The sequence below is a fragment of the Pteropus medius genome, unplaced genomic scaffold, assembly GCF_902729225.1.
Source record: "Pteropus medius unplaced genomic scaffold, Ma_sr-lr_union100, whole genome shotgun sequence".
Classification (NCBI taxonomy): domain Eukaryota; kingdom Metazoa; phylum Chordata; class Mammalia; order Chiroptera; family Pteropodidae; genus Pteropus; species Pteropus medius.
The window spans coordinates 659,354-674,498 of NW_024342542.1; the positions used below are offsets into that span (position 1 = coordinate 659,354).

The window sequence follows — 15,145 nt, forward strand, 5'->3', positions numbered from 1 at the left end:
TGGGCCAGAGCATTCCAAAACAAATGGAAGCTATCTCAGAAACCTTGGGGTAGGACTGTCCAAGTGTATTTAGAGGTTTTATGTGTGTTGGGATCATTCTATTCAAGTGCAAATAAATATTGGCTCTCAGGATGTATAGGGATGCAGAAGAAAGCATCTTTAAGCTCTAAAACTGTAAACCAATGATCATTGTTTGGAATCTGAGTCAGAAGGGTGTAGGGACTGGGGACGATTGGATGAATTGAGACTATGGCCTCATTTATTGCCCTTAAATCTTGGACAAATCTGTATTCCCCATTAGGCATTTTTATTGACAGAATAGGGGTATTACAAGGTGACTGGCAAGGCTTTGGCAGTCCATATTTTAAGAATTTTTCCACTACTGATTGTATACCCCATTGTGCCTCTGTCTTGAATGGATACTGTTTTTTATGTGGATAATTAGTATTAGGTTTTAGTTGTATTTTAATAGGAATGACATTATAGCTCTTCCAGGGACTTCTGTGGCCCAAATTCTAGGATCAATCTGTAAGCTAATATTGGGGGTATCAATTGCACAGGATCTCGTAAGTGGAATAAGGATCTTGAAATGTGGGCTGATAAATTTGGTTGTGGAGTGCCAAAGTGAATAATGGTATGCATTAGTTATAGTAAATCTTATCCTAATAGAGGGATTGGACATTCAAGCATAAGTAAAAATTGGTGGGTAAACACAAGGTCCCCTAGCAGGCAATTTATGGGGGTTACAAACCTTTTACTTTTGGAGTGGCCATCAATTCCAGGAATTAAACATGTTTGTGAGGATGATGGCCCAGAAAATTGGGTTACAACAGAGTAAGTGGCTCCTGTATCAAGTAAGAATTCAATATTCTTACCTGCCACAACAAGGGCCACTCGAGGCTCATTGGCAGAGATGGAAAATTGTTCCATAGGAGCCAGTGAGGGCCTCGGACTCCATCAGTCGCTTCCCCTTTATGCCATTATTGACTCAGGAGTCCCCAATTCCCTTCAGTCCTGCCACCAGTGGCTCTCCTGTTTGCACAGGGGGCAAGGCCCAGGGGTTCCTCTTTGGTATCATAGCTGTGGGCAGTTCTTTCTCCCGTGCCCTTCTAGCCCACACTGGTTGCAGCAGTTACTGCCATAAGTCTTATGAGTGAGGGATGCTGATTGTCCCTTCACATTATAATTGAAAGTTTTATATCCAAAATGAGGGTTTCCCTGAGGTGGCAGGGGATTCATAGCTTCAGCTACCATATGAGCTTTTTGTCTACTTTATTGTGTCTTTTCCACTTCCTCTGCTCTACCCCAATTATTATAGACAGCAAAGGCCACGTCTAAAAGTTGGTTCATAGTGGTCTGGGTCCCTAGAGCAGTCTTCTGTTATTTTCTCCTTATATCAAGAGCCAACTGGGAGATAAAATGAGTCCCTAGTAATATTTGTCCTTCTGAGTTGTGGAATCTGCATTGATATATTTCCTAAGGGCTTCCATTAGATAGCCTTGAAATAAGGCAGAGTTTTCATCTCTCCCTTGGGTGACGTCTCATATTTTGTCATAATTAACAGGCTTAATAATACATTTTTTCATTCTCTCTATGATGTATATGGTTTCTGTATTCTAGATCCTGAGTCCCCCTCTGGTAATTCCATTGAGGGTCCTGGTCTGGGACCGCATTCCCTCCTGTTTGGTAGACATCGTGACCTTCACTGCAGGCAGCAGTGCTGTCAGTGTGACCCCTGGTTGTTCCAATAATTCTGTTTTTCTTCTACAGTACAATATATGGATAATAAAATGTGCAAATCTTGCCAAGTTAAGTCACAAGTTATAGTGATTCTTTCAAATTCATCAGTAAATTTGTTAGAATTTTCAGAGAATCTGCCATAGAAAATGAAATATGTACTTTTGTTATTCCCCCATCAGCATTTACAAATTCCATGAGGGGACATATCTTATCATGTGGAGGCTGATATGGGGCACCACTTCAGGGGGTGCTAGCAGGAGTAGTTTCTTCGGGGAGTTGTAGAGTAGATGGGGTCTATGAAGACCTTAGTTTCCCCTCAGAGTGTGAGAGTGAAAGAGGAGAAGTTGATTCTTGATTTGGGGGTCTTTAGGAGATTGGATCATCTAAAAAGTCTGAATCTTGAAGGCCTCCCAGTGATTTAGTCTTCATATGGGCTAGGCACATTCTACAACTGTTTCAGAGGTCTGGGTCTTGGTAAAGAAGCCTAAAAGCGATTTCTTCCTGCTTTTCCTGTTTCTTGCAAAAATCTAATTGTAGGATAGTATTATAGTCTAGAGAATTATTTATAGGTCAAACTTCTTGGTCCTCAAGCCTATATTATGGCCCAACAGAATTACTGAAAATTATGAGTTTTTTTTTTCCTTTGAAGATTGTCTAATTTGAATTGGTACCAATTATTTAAGATGCATCACAATGGAAAGTTCTTTGGGATGTCTTGTCCCCCTCCAATCTTTAGTTTGGAAGGAGGTGGGGCCTCTATGGGTCCTTGCTGAGAGGAAGTGCTGCCACCTGCTATACTGGGCTTTGATTCCTGTCTTCTCTGCCGGTGCCTGCCAAGGCAGCGACCGCGTGTGCCACTGGGGTTGGGGGAGGTGTAGGTAAACAGTTTCCCTGAATGGGAATTGAACCTAGGCAGCCTGGGTAAAAGTGCTAAACTGTAACCCCTAAAATACCAGGGGACATGATCTTGTCTGTTCTGAGTCTGAAAGCACTTTACGCCGGCTAAGAGGCATGCATTCACTGCTACATTGGAGGCTGCGCCTGAAGTTGGGCACCGCCCTTTGTCTTTCTAGCGGCTAGGGCCCCAACCCTTCTGTGTGCGCCTGCTGCAAGGAAAGTGGAAGGGAGGCGGAGGGAGCGCAACTGGCCTGGCCAGCTAGGGAGTGCATGCCCGCCCTCCCTAGACTTTGGGCAGTGACCCGGGTCTGACTGACAGAGAGGCAAGTGCATGAGTTCTATGGGTGCTCCAACTCAGCTGCTATGGGCTGAAACTAAAGAGGACGGGCTCGGATAGAAGAAAAATGTATGTGCAGCAGGTTTTTCGCCTTTCCGGCAGAGGGGAACAGAGGGGAACGAATGCAGCATGGATCTGGGCCTGTAACTGCCCCAAGCCTGTATAGGGAGCTACCACCCGCTGCTCCAAGAGAGAGGGGGTTGCAGGGGGAGGCCCTGGGCTCCCACCATGAGTGTGCACAGGTTCTACCACCATGGGAGAGAGAGAGAGAGAGAGAGAGAGAGAAGGCCAGTTCCTTGGGGACAAACTACTTTGGAATCCCGCACTGCTCAGGATGGAGGCCAGGGACCCAGTGCAATTGGGGTTGGCCAGCCCAGTGCCCAATTCTGAGCGATTTGGGCCACTTCTGAGATTGCTCCGGTATCCAGGAGCCAATAGAGAAATGAAGACAGGACAGAGGAGGGAGTTAGGAGAGTTTTGCTGGAGCAGCTACCTTGACGTCGCCTCCTCCCCATTATAAGTTCCCGTTAGAGAGGGGAAAGAAGAAAACACTAAGGCGCAAGGTGGAGGAGATATCTCAGGCAAGCTCCTGCAGCCCACTGCTTCCCTGGTGGAGCGCCCCCAGAGAAAATGAAAGCAAAGGGCCTAGTGGAAGGAACAGAATACTCCCCCACCGCGCCCCGCCGGGGTTTACCAGTCCTGTTGAGGCCAAAAGGTGGTGTGCAGTCTTTTAATTTGGAGTTCAGATGGGGTCCCTCAGTGAGTCTTCTCTGCAATTCCAATGTGACCCCAAGTTTCAGGGAAGTTAGAGGAAGAGAAGCAGGGAAAGCAGACAGGACCAGTGGACTCCTGCTTGGTTAGAGGGCTAGCCTCTTACCAGATCCCTGGAAATGTTGTCAACTGTTTTCCCAAGGCCAATTCATCTGCAAGACTCAGAAAAGTATCTCAGCCACTCTCTAAGAATTAGATAAAAGCCATGGTGAACTTGGCTTGATTTATGTCCTTTGGTGCCTTTGTGGTTAGCCAGAAAAGATGAAGCAGGACAGGACAAATTCCCTGAGTGGAGGTGGAGGTGGGGTGCTCAATCCCTGGTCTGAGAGAGAAAACGGTTCTCTGCTGAATGCTAGACAGAATTCAAGTGCACGCCAAAGTTAGAGTCAAAAGGAAAGTTTTTTAGAGAAGAGAAAAAGTGAAGACAAGAGAAAGCAAAGACAAAAAGCCAAGACAAAAAAAGCCTCGAGTGTCAGGGAATCCAGTTTATATATCATTCTTAGTTTCTGTGAATTACAGTTTAAAGACTTTGTATACCCATCTTCCTTTGATAGCATGGGCATACAGTGAGGAGAGATAAGAGTATGTAGCTGAAAAGGTAAGAAAATGTAGCATGAAAGGCCTGCTAGCAATTCTCGGCCTTTGATCCATAGTTTCCCCATGGTTTTAGCTGTGGGGAATGAATGATTTTACTTTTTGTAGGGTACCACTTAAAGCATCTGTTTTCCCTTTAAGATGTGGGGAAACATCTATGGCCATGCTACCCTGAACAAGCCTGATCCAGTCTGATCTCAGAAGCTAAGCAGGTTCAGGCCTGGTTAGTACTTGGATGGGAGACCACCTAGGAAGACCAGGTGCTGTAGGAGTAAAAAATTAACAAAAATAATAAACAAACAAATAAATAAATAAGGGATTGTAAGCTGACAAGGTCCTTGCAATCTGTGAGGTCAACCAAGGGTTGCCTCATCTAAAAAAAAAAAAAAAAAAAAAAAAGATGTGGAGAAACAGTTTGTTAGTAATCCCAACAGAAATTTTCCTTTGTTCTACAGGTTTTCTCGTGGTCCGGCTGTAGGGCTGATCAGCATATTGCAGTCTCTGAATATAGCTTGATTTAACATTTTAGTTCTCTTGCTTCATCCCTACATTAAAATGGTTATGCACAAAATTTGTAAGGTGAAGAAAAAGCACCCACAGTTAGAACTATATATGTCAACATATATGAATTTTTTTCATCAGTTTCCAGGTGTTTCTCTGCTAATCACTCTCCCTGATGTTGCTGGCAGTTGTGACCTTCAGTGGAAGTCTCCTGCAATTCCTTACCTGGAGAGCTGAGGTAACTTCCTGAGTATCCAAAAGCTAGCAGTAAACCTGAGAGTTAGCAGTGGCTCCTCCTGAACTTTGCTTCTCCACTCCTTTCAACAGTCATACAAGCACCTAAGTCTCTGTATTATCACCCTTTTTGATTTAAATGCCAAAAGTAATTTCTGTTTTGTTGTCTTAACTTTTACTAATACAGGAGTGCTTGACATTACAGATCTTATAAACACAGAGATAACTTGTGATCCAACTGTGTTTAATTCCATAAACAAAGATCTTTGTCTACTACCTCCCTGGTTTGCCAGCAGTACCTGTATTGCAAATTTTCCATCCTGAAATAACCTCCTTCAAGAGGCAGACTTGATGGAGTTTTGAGGGCAGGCAGGGAGAGGAGAGGATGCATGAGGAGAATGAGTCTTATAGTACAACCTCCTGGAGGGGAAAAACATATTCTGTAGTTGTTGAACATATGAGAGAAATGTCAATAGAACTGATATCAGGTACGTATTTAGCCTATACAATGCAAAACAAAAAATATTCTATCGAGATGACACCATGATGAAGCCAGTATCTAGTGTAAGTAACCTGAGTCCTACCCAACTCTGGCCCCTCATCATATAGCACCTACTACATCTGGGGTGGAGAAAGTTCGAGGACACACTTTGAAGTGGTCAAAGTCTGCCCTTTGGAACCAGCCCACCTCTTCTGACATTACCACCTTTTTCCCCTTCTGGGTTCCTACCCCACCTGCTCTAGGTGTCAATCTCCTCAATCCCTGTTACCTTATTATCATAATTGAAAGTGTAACAGCCTCCCAAAATATTTGAATTCCAATAAGAGATACCCAAACAAAGCCTCTGCAACCTGTCTCTTCTCTTGAGAACATGAGTGAAGGAGGATTTGACCGGCCAGTTTGGATATATCTTGAAACTCTGATTTAGCCCACATCCACAAATCATGACACAGACACTATTCCCATAAGACAAGAGTTTACCCTTTCCTTAGAAATCTTCATAGAAAGTCCTTCTGTCATCAAGTTCTAGTTTCAAACAGTTCAAACATAAAGCACTTGGGGGTTACTACTATACTCTTACCAAACCAAGACACAGAGGATTTCCTAAATATATAACTATAAGGCTGTTCAGCTCTCTAGCCCATAAATGGTGTGAGAACTAGTTGACACCAGTCCTCAAGGCATTTAAGAAAACAGGAGTGCTTTAACTACCATTTTCCTCTTCAACTTCTCCATAGATCAGGTAGATTTCCTCAGACTGGTATCAGACTGGAAACAGAAGTGTCCTACATACATGTAAACACACACACACACACACACACACACACCCCTCTTTCTACCTCCAATCTTTTTTCTCAATTGTGTTATGTATAATTAAACCAATAATATGACTCTTCCTGGACATACACATTATGCTCAAATGCCTTTAGGTTAAATTCTCAGCTGTTATCAGCATTAAGAGTACAGTTAGATAGCCCCTAGAGTGAGCCTCACGAAATCCTCTCCCCTGATGGGTGAAATATTGGGTAGTTCGAATCATTTTCATTTCAAAAAGGTTTTAAGAGTTACTTACTGGTCATCTCTGACAAAAGTCTTTTGAGCCTTTAATAGAGTGTTATATTTCTTAAAGATCAAAGTCACACAATTCTATGAATAAGTGAATTCAAGATTAAGGCATTAGAGCTAAGTCTAAAAATCTAACCTCTGGCCCAAGTTGGACTCTCAATTTAAATATTTTTAACTTAAATTTAATTTTTTAAAAATCATGCCCATCTGCAACTCTTCATGCTTCCTCCTTTTTTATTTATGTCCTTCTTTCATTTACCACATCCCACAACTACAGTTGGGATTTCCTTTGTTTGCAGCCCATAAATGTAATCTTTAAAAATCATAAGACTTTACATTTTCCCAGTTCTAGCACAGATATGAGATCATCTAACACCTTATGAAGTTTTTATTTTTGAAATTTAATATTCATGTAGGAAATTGAGGCTCGGTGACATCAGTTGTTTCATCCAAAAAGTAGCAAAACAGCATAAAACTCAGATCATTCCAAGATGCAAATTCTTTGATGCACACTAGATCCCCAGAATCAGAAACTCTAGGTATGGGGTCCAAGAACTTGTACTTTAACAGGCCCTCCAAGTGATTCTCAAGTTTGGGAACCATTGGCCTATAAGATCCCACCGTCTGGCCCTTCCCAACATTTCTGACCTCATTTAATTCAACTCCTTCCCTAGACCACTCTGTTCCAAACACCCTGGCCTTCTTTCTGCCTGTTGAATACTCCAGGCTGATGTCTAACTCAAGAATTTTTCATTTGCTATTCCCTCTGCCTAAAATGTATTTCCTGAGGTCTTGATGCAAGACAGGGTAAATTTCCCCGAGTTGGTAGGGGGAGGCCAAGCTCTGCACCGGGAGAAGAAGAGAGTACTTTGGCCGAGAGTATAGAAAGAATTTAACACACGCACCAAAATTAGAATTGAAAGGAAAGTTATTAGAAAAGAGATAACACTCCACAGAGTGTGGTCTCCTCTCAGAGGCAGAGAGTGAGAGGGACAGTGCAAGAGACAGAGAGACAGAGTAAAGGCACTGAGAGGGGCCCTGAGTGTTCAGAGAATTCAGTTTATATGTCATTCTTAATTCCCATTTTTTTGATATGTATATACAGTGAGGAAGGGGAAGAGTATGTAGCCGATGAAAAGGTAAGAATATGTTGAGTGAAAGGCCTGCTGGCAGTTCCCAGCCTTTAATCTATAGGTTCCCCTGGTTTTAGCCATAGGGAATGACTCTTGGCTCCTGGTTCCCCTTCACGGGAGAATGGGTTGTTAGTAATCCAGCAGAAATCTTCCTTTGTTCTGAAGGAGTCATCCTGGCCTGGCCACAAGGCTGATCAGCGTATTGCAGTCTCCAATTGTAGCTTGATTAACATTTTAATTCTCTTGCCTCCTCCCTACATTATTGGTATGGCCTGTGCCTTTTATATCTTATAGGTCTCAACTAAGAGAAACCTGCCCTAACTACCGTATCTGAAGTCACCTTCCTCAATCACCTATCTCATTACTTTCTTTTATTGTCTTCATAATAATTACCATCACTGGAGGGGAGAAAAAACTTTTCCTCTGCCCTCTTAGGTTTATTACCTGAAGCCTGTGAGTTAAACTGACAAAAGGCAGATTAACAAGAGAAAAAGGCACACAGATTTAATTGATATTTTTAATTGTATGTGTGGTGGGAGAAGCTATACAAGAGAGAAGTGAAAACTCCAAAGTGGTGGTTAGACACAGGAGCTTATATACCATTTTAACAAAAGAGTGATAAATCATAGAAAAGTGACTGGACAAAGGAAAAGGGATTTGGGCTCCTAGGGCCAGTAAATTGTGGGAAGGTAAATATATGGGAGAAACTAATAGTAAATAAAGGTTGTTTAGTAGGGTTTATTATGCAGATTCAAGTCAGTGTCATCTCCACTGATAAGAGTCATCTTTGGTGAGTAAGAGTCATTCTCATCTTCTGTGAACTAACACTGTACCTTCCTCACTTCTCCTTAGAAAAATGAGCAAAAAAAAAATTTTTTCTTACTATTCCTGAACCAGCTCTCCAGGGTGGAGACTCTTGTATTAGTTTTATGTTGTTAGGTAAGAAATTACCACAAATGTAGTAACTACAGCAATACAAATTTAGTATCTCACAGTTCTGCAGGTTAGAAGTCAGTCATGGCATGGCTGGTTCTCTGCTAAGGGTATGACATGCTTGAAATCAAGGTGTTGGCCTGGCCGGGTTCTTGTCTGGAAGCTCTGGGGAGAAAATCCACTTCCAAGCTCATTCTAATTGCTGGCAGAATTCTGTTCCTTGAAGCCGTAGGACTGGGATTTCCATTTCTTATTTGGTTCTCAGCTGGGGACTATGCTCTGCTTTTAGAAATGCACTCACATTCTTCCTCACACTTCCCCTTTCATCTCCAAGTCAGCAACAGTGCATTGAATCTTTCTTGTGCTTTAAATCTCTGCCCTCTTCTTCTGTGGCCAACCAGAGGACACGCTTTACTTTAAAAGGGTTCACCTGATTAGGTGAGGCCCACCCAGGATAATCTACCTTTTGTTATATAACATAACATCAGCACAGAATATCTTATCGTATTCACAGGTTCCAACCACATTCAAAGGAGGGAAAATTATATAAGGATGAGGCTCATCGAGAGCCATCTTGGAACTCTTCCTACCACATCTGAAAGGGTTAAAAGTGACAAAAACAGTAAATGTGGGCAAATAGAGGATACAACAAGCCTCTAAGATCATTTCAAAGTCTCAAAGCCTTTCAGATCCCTCATTCCTCAAAGTCTGCATACCACTTTTTTCAGAGGACAATTTTGAACTCAGAACACAGTTTAGATAGTAATATTTTCTCTAAAACTTATGCTTCCTATGGCAGCTTTCCCAAGCCCTCCAAATTCAAGAGATCTTCTCATGTTTACTTTGTCACACAGATTATCACAAGGCACTCTGACAAGCTTTTGATGTGCCCTTAACAAGATTCCATCTTATAGGTAGGACCATGCCTTCTTCACTACTGTATCCCTACAGTACATGTAGACAGTAAGTTCTAAATGCATGTCTACTAAATGGATGGCATACAATAATGATAGAACTGTCCTGTGATTCCTCCATGACATATTCCTGATTGATCATGTTTGCTGGAATCACTAATTATTGTTTTTACCAACCTGCAAGGTATTTATAAAACCCCATTTAAATTAACTTGCATTTATCAAATGTCTGCTTTGTGTAAAATTTCATGGGGAATATGAAAAATAATAAAGATGAAATCCCTTTCAAGGAGCTTGCTCTTGGATGGAAAAGACTGGCGCATAAACAACAGTAACACAAATCTGATCTCTCCCCTCTCCTGATTAAAACTCTCAGATAGCCCCCAGGTGCACTTGAGTTAAAATCCAAAATCCTTATTATGGTCTTCAAGGCCCTGTATGGCTTTCTCCACACTTCTCCAGCCACATTTCATTATGGGCCAGCCATACTAGGCACATCTCTTTTTTGACTCGAGGTCATCAAACAAACGATGTTTTGGTTGAATATTTAACAATTGCTTCTCCAGAAGAAAAATAAACAAACCTGATTTGTAGCATTTGCCAATTTCCACAGTGTAAATACTCTCATCATTGCCAATTTCAAGCTACCAATGTAAAGTTAACCAGATAACGACACTGCTGAAAATTTAACAATTGGCTCTTGCGAGCAGGTTTGAGCCAGTCCCAGCACACCACTGCTTCAAACATATTTCTTCTGTTTATTCCTTGTAGTGAGTTGAAATTCATACCTACTCAGAACCTCAGACTGTATGCTTACTTGGAAATAGGATCTTTTGCATATTTAATTAGTTAAGGATCTCAAGATGAAATCATGCTAGATTTAGGGTGGGCCCTAAATCCAATGATGGGTGTCCTTAAGAAGAGAAAACACAGAGACCAGTCAAGATGTCATAGAGGTTAGAGGCGTTGTCCATCTCCTCTTGCGATCACACCAAAATTGTGACGAAACCATGGAGTAAACAGCAAGCAAACAGCCTGGATGAACGGAAGTCCTACACTAGGGAGAGAAATAAGAAATCACCTTGGAACAGTAGGAGGGGGCGGAGACAAGAGGCTTCCCAGCCCCACGCGGGCTGAGCGAGACAGAAGACAGAAGCTAGGGCAGCTACAGACGGCAGGTGCAGACATTCCTCTTAAAGGGACCATTACCAAACTTTCACAGTGACAAACTTGCTCGCTCTGAGCTCCAGTGCTGAGGCGGCTGCTTGGGGAGCACCAGGGACATATGGGGGGACACTGAGTTGTCGGGCTTTGGGGTGAGGGCCACAAGGGTTGCTTTCTCCCAGGCAGAAGTGCTAGCTATATCCATTGTTTCTCTGTTGAGTCCTCCCCACTCCCAGTGTGTGGACACAGTTGCCATCATAGCTGAGACATCATCAAACTGTATAACACAGGTCGCTCTGCCCAGATGATTCCCTGAAACTCCACCCCTACTATCTTGCATCCCTACCCAAGCCATATATAGTGGTTTCCTCCGAGTGCCCTGTGCCCCTTGCTGAGCAGCTACTAGCCCCGCACTGGCAGCAGCCAGCCTCGGTTTCTGGTGTGGCCTCTTGAGGCAGCTATAAGCACAGCACAGGTGGCAGCCATCTGTGGATTGCTTGCTGACTCTTACCAGGTGGCCCTGGAGGGGTACAGGCTGGGGCTAAATTTGGCCTGTAGCTGAACCCTTCTCAGGACTGTGCCATTGAGCCCCACAGGACAGCTACTACACAAAACCACACTACTAAGACTGGGAGACTTAGGAAAATTACCTAATCCATAGAAACAGGCACAGAAAGGCTGCCAAAATAGGGAGACAAAGAAGCATGTCCCACATGAAAGAACAGAACAGAGCTCAAGAAAAAGATCTAAACAAAGTGGAGTCAAGGAATCTAAGAGATGCAGAGTTTAAAACACTGGTTATAAGAATGTTCAATGAACTTAGGGGAAGAGTAGATGAACTCAGTGATAACCGTAACAAAGAGATTAAAAAAACCATAAAAAATGGAAATGGAAATTATAAAAGGGAACCAGTCAGAAATGAAGAATACTATATCTGTGATGAAGAGTATATTAGAGAGAATCGACATAGTGGATGAAGTGGAGGATCCAATCATGGATATAAAGGATGGGGTAATGGAAGACACCCAATCAGAACCACAACAAGAAAAAGATCCAAAAACATGAAGATAACTTAAGGAGCCTATGGAACAAAATCAAATATAACAACATTTGCATTATAGGGGTACTAGAAGGAGAAGAGAGAGAGCCAGTACTTGAAAACCTTTTTGAAGAAATAATGATGAAAAACTTCCCTAACTTGGTGAAGGAAATAGACATACAATCCCAGGAAGCTCAGAGAGTCCCAAAAAAGATGAACTCAAAGAGACCCACACCAAGACACATCATCTTTAAAATGCTAAAGATTAAAGACAAAGAGAGAACCTTAAAAGCAGCAACAGAAAAACAGTTAGTTACCTACAAGGGAGCACAGATAAGACTGGCAGCTGATTTCTCGAAAGAAACTTCGCAGGACAAAAGGGCTCAGTACAAGGTATTCCAAGTGATGAAAACCCAGGATCTACAACCAAGATTACCTAGCAAAACTATCATTTAATATTGAAGGATAGACAAACAGCTTACCAGATGAGAAAAAGCTAAAGGAATTCATCACCACCAAGGCAGTATTACAGAAAATGTTGGAGGGACTCCTTTAAGAAGAAAAAAACATGTATGAAAAACATGAATAAAGATTGACAATAACTACATATCTATCAATAAGTACTTCAAATGAAAAAGAATTAAGTGCTCTAATCAAAAGATAGAAAGACTGAATGGATAAGGAAACAAGACCCTTACACACGGACTAAAAGTAAAAGGATGAAAAAATATATTGTATCATAGACCTAGAGGATATTGTGCTGAGTGAAGTAAGTCAGATAAAGAAAGACAAATGCCATATGATTTCACATACATGTGGAATCTAAATAACAAAATAAATGACAACAAAAGAAAACTAAACAAACGTATAGATACAGAGAATATTTTGAGGGTCACTAGATGGGAGGATGGTTGTAGGGGTCAGTGAAAAAGGCAAAGGAATTAAGAAATACAAATGGATAGTTACAAAATAAACACACGGAGATATATAATATAGCATAAGGAAAATAGTTAACAATGTTGTAATAAATATTTAAGCGGGGCAATCACTTTGTGAGTTATATAGATTCTAATCACTATACTGTACACTTGAAACAAATATAATATTGTATTATTGTAATACAATATTTTATGATATTGTATGTCAACTATAATTGAAAAACAAAAAATATCATTAAAAAAAGAGAGGACACGGAGACATACACAAAGAGAAGAAGGCCATATGAATACTGGAGCAAAGTTTGGAGTAATGCAGCCACAAGCCAATGAATGCTTGGGCTACCAGAAGCTGGAAGAGGCAAGAAAGGATTCTTCCCGAGAGATTTCAGAGGAAGCATGGACTTACTGCACCCTGATCTCTGGCTTCCAGCTGCTAGAATAGTGAGAGAATAAAATTCGGTTGTTTTAAGCCATCTAGCTTATGGTATTGTGGTATGGCTGCCTTAGCAAACTAATACAACCCTCAAATTTTATCTTAGATAATCCCTTTTCATCCTTCAAGCTTCAACTTAAACATCACTCAAAGAAGCCATTTCTAACTAAATCAGATTCCCCCATAAATATTGTCGTTATGCTTTTCCTTCAGAGCATGTATTATACTTCATCATGAGAGAGATGATAGATGATAGATTAGATAGATAGATAGATAGATAGATAGATAGATAGATAGATAGATAGATATTGATAGATAGAAGTTTTTGTTTACCTGTCTGTATACCCCACTTGACATAAGCTCCACGAGGGCAGACACATGATCGATCTTGTTTGCTGCTTTATTCCCAATACCTAGCAGAGTTCCTGTACTTAGTAGTTGCTCCTTCTTTCTTCTCACCCTCTTGGGTCTCCTACTTCACTGTATGCTCCTCTTCAGTCTCCTTTGCTATGTCCTCTTCATCTCTCTAATCATTAAATGTTAGGAGCCGTTACCCTCATAAACTGTTGGTGCGACTGAAAATTGGTACAGCCATATGGGAAATAGTTTGGAGGTTCCTGAGAAAAAGTCAAAATAGAACTACCTTTTGACCCAGCAATTGCCTTTTTGGGTATTTATCCAAAGAGAACCGAAACACTAATTTGTAAAGATTTATGCAACCATGTGTTCACTGCAACGCTATTCACAATAGCCAAGATATGGAAGCAACCTGAGTACCCATCAATAGACAATTGGATAAAGAAGTTATAATACATATATAAAATGGAATATTACTCAGCCATTAAAAAAATGAAATCTTAGTCTACGGCCATGCCACCCTGAACAAGACCGATCCCATCTGATCTTGGAAGCTAAGCAGGGTTGGGCCTGGTTAATACTTGGATGGGAGACCACCTAGAAAGACCAGGTGCTGTAGGCGTAAAAAATAAAAAAATAAGGAATTGTAAGCTGACAAGGTCCTTACAATCTGTGAGGTCGACCAAGGGTTACCTCGCTTAAAATAGATAGATAGATAGATAGATAGATAGATAGATAGATAGATAGATAGATAATAGATAGATAATAAATGAATAAATAAATAAATAAATAAATGGACTCTTACCATTTTCAATGACATAAATGGACCTAGAGGGTATTATATTGAGTGAAATAAGTCAGACAAAGAAAGATGAATATTACATGATTTCACTTTTATGCAGAATCTCAGGAACAAAAAGAAATGAACAAATTAAACAAAAACAGACTCACAGATACAGAGAACAAACTGGTGATTGCCAAATGGGAGAGATGTTGTAGGGCTGTGTGAAAAAAGTGAAGAGATGAAGAAGCACAAATTAGTAGTTACAAAACAGTCATGGGTATGCAGAGTACAGCATAAGGAATATCGTCGATAATATTGTAATGGCTGTGTGTAGTTCCAGATAGGTTCTAGACTAATCAGGGGTATCACTACATAAATTATATGAATGTCTAACCAATGTACTGTATACCTGAAATTAATATAAAATATAAATAAATAAATAAATGAATGAATGAATGAATGAATGAATGAATAAATAAATAAATGATTTTAGGAGGTTCCACAGCATAGTCCTCAGACCTCTTCTCTTCTCTATCTACATCCAGTTCCTAGGTGATTTCATCTTGTCTTATGGTTTTAACAACCATCTATATGCTGACAAACTTGAAATTTATATCTCCCCTGAACCACAGACTTGTATATCCAATGCCTACTTGAAATCCCTACTTCTGTGTCTGATGTAGTGTTTAATTTCTTGGTCTGGCTGTAGGTTACAGGTGCAGTCACTTCGTGAAAATTCAATGACCATTTTTCCATTTGAATATGATATTTAAGTTTAACATTATTTTTAAAGTGAAAAATCATTAACA

The 15,145-nt window shown here is 40.9% G+C and overlaps 2 pseudogenes; both read left to right on the forward strand.

Annotated features, from left to right (window-relative positions):
• The first annotated feature begins 4,492 nt into the window (after window positions 1-4,492).
• LOC120605536 (uncharacterized) lies at window positions 4,493-4,611 on the forward strand (annotated as a pseudogene).
• Window positions 4,612-14,055: 9,444 nt separating this feature from the next.
• LOC120605545 (uncharacterized) lies at window positions 14,056-14,174 on the forward strand (annotated as a pseudogene).
• Window positions 14,175-15,145: the final 971 nt, after the last annotated feature.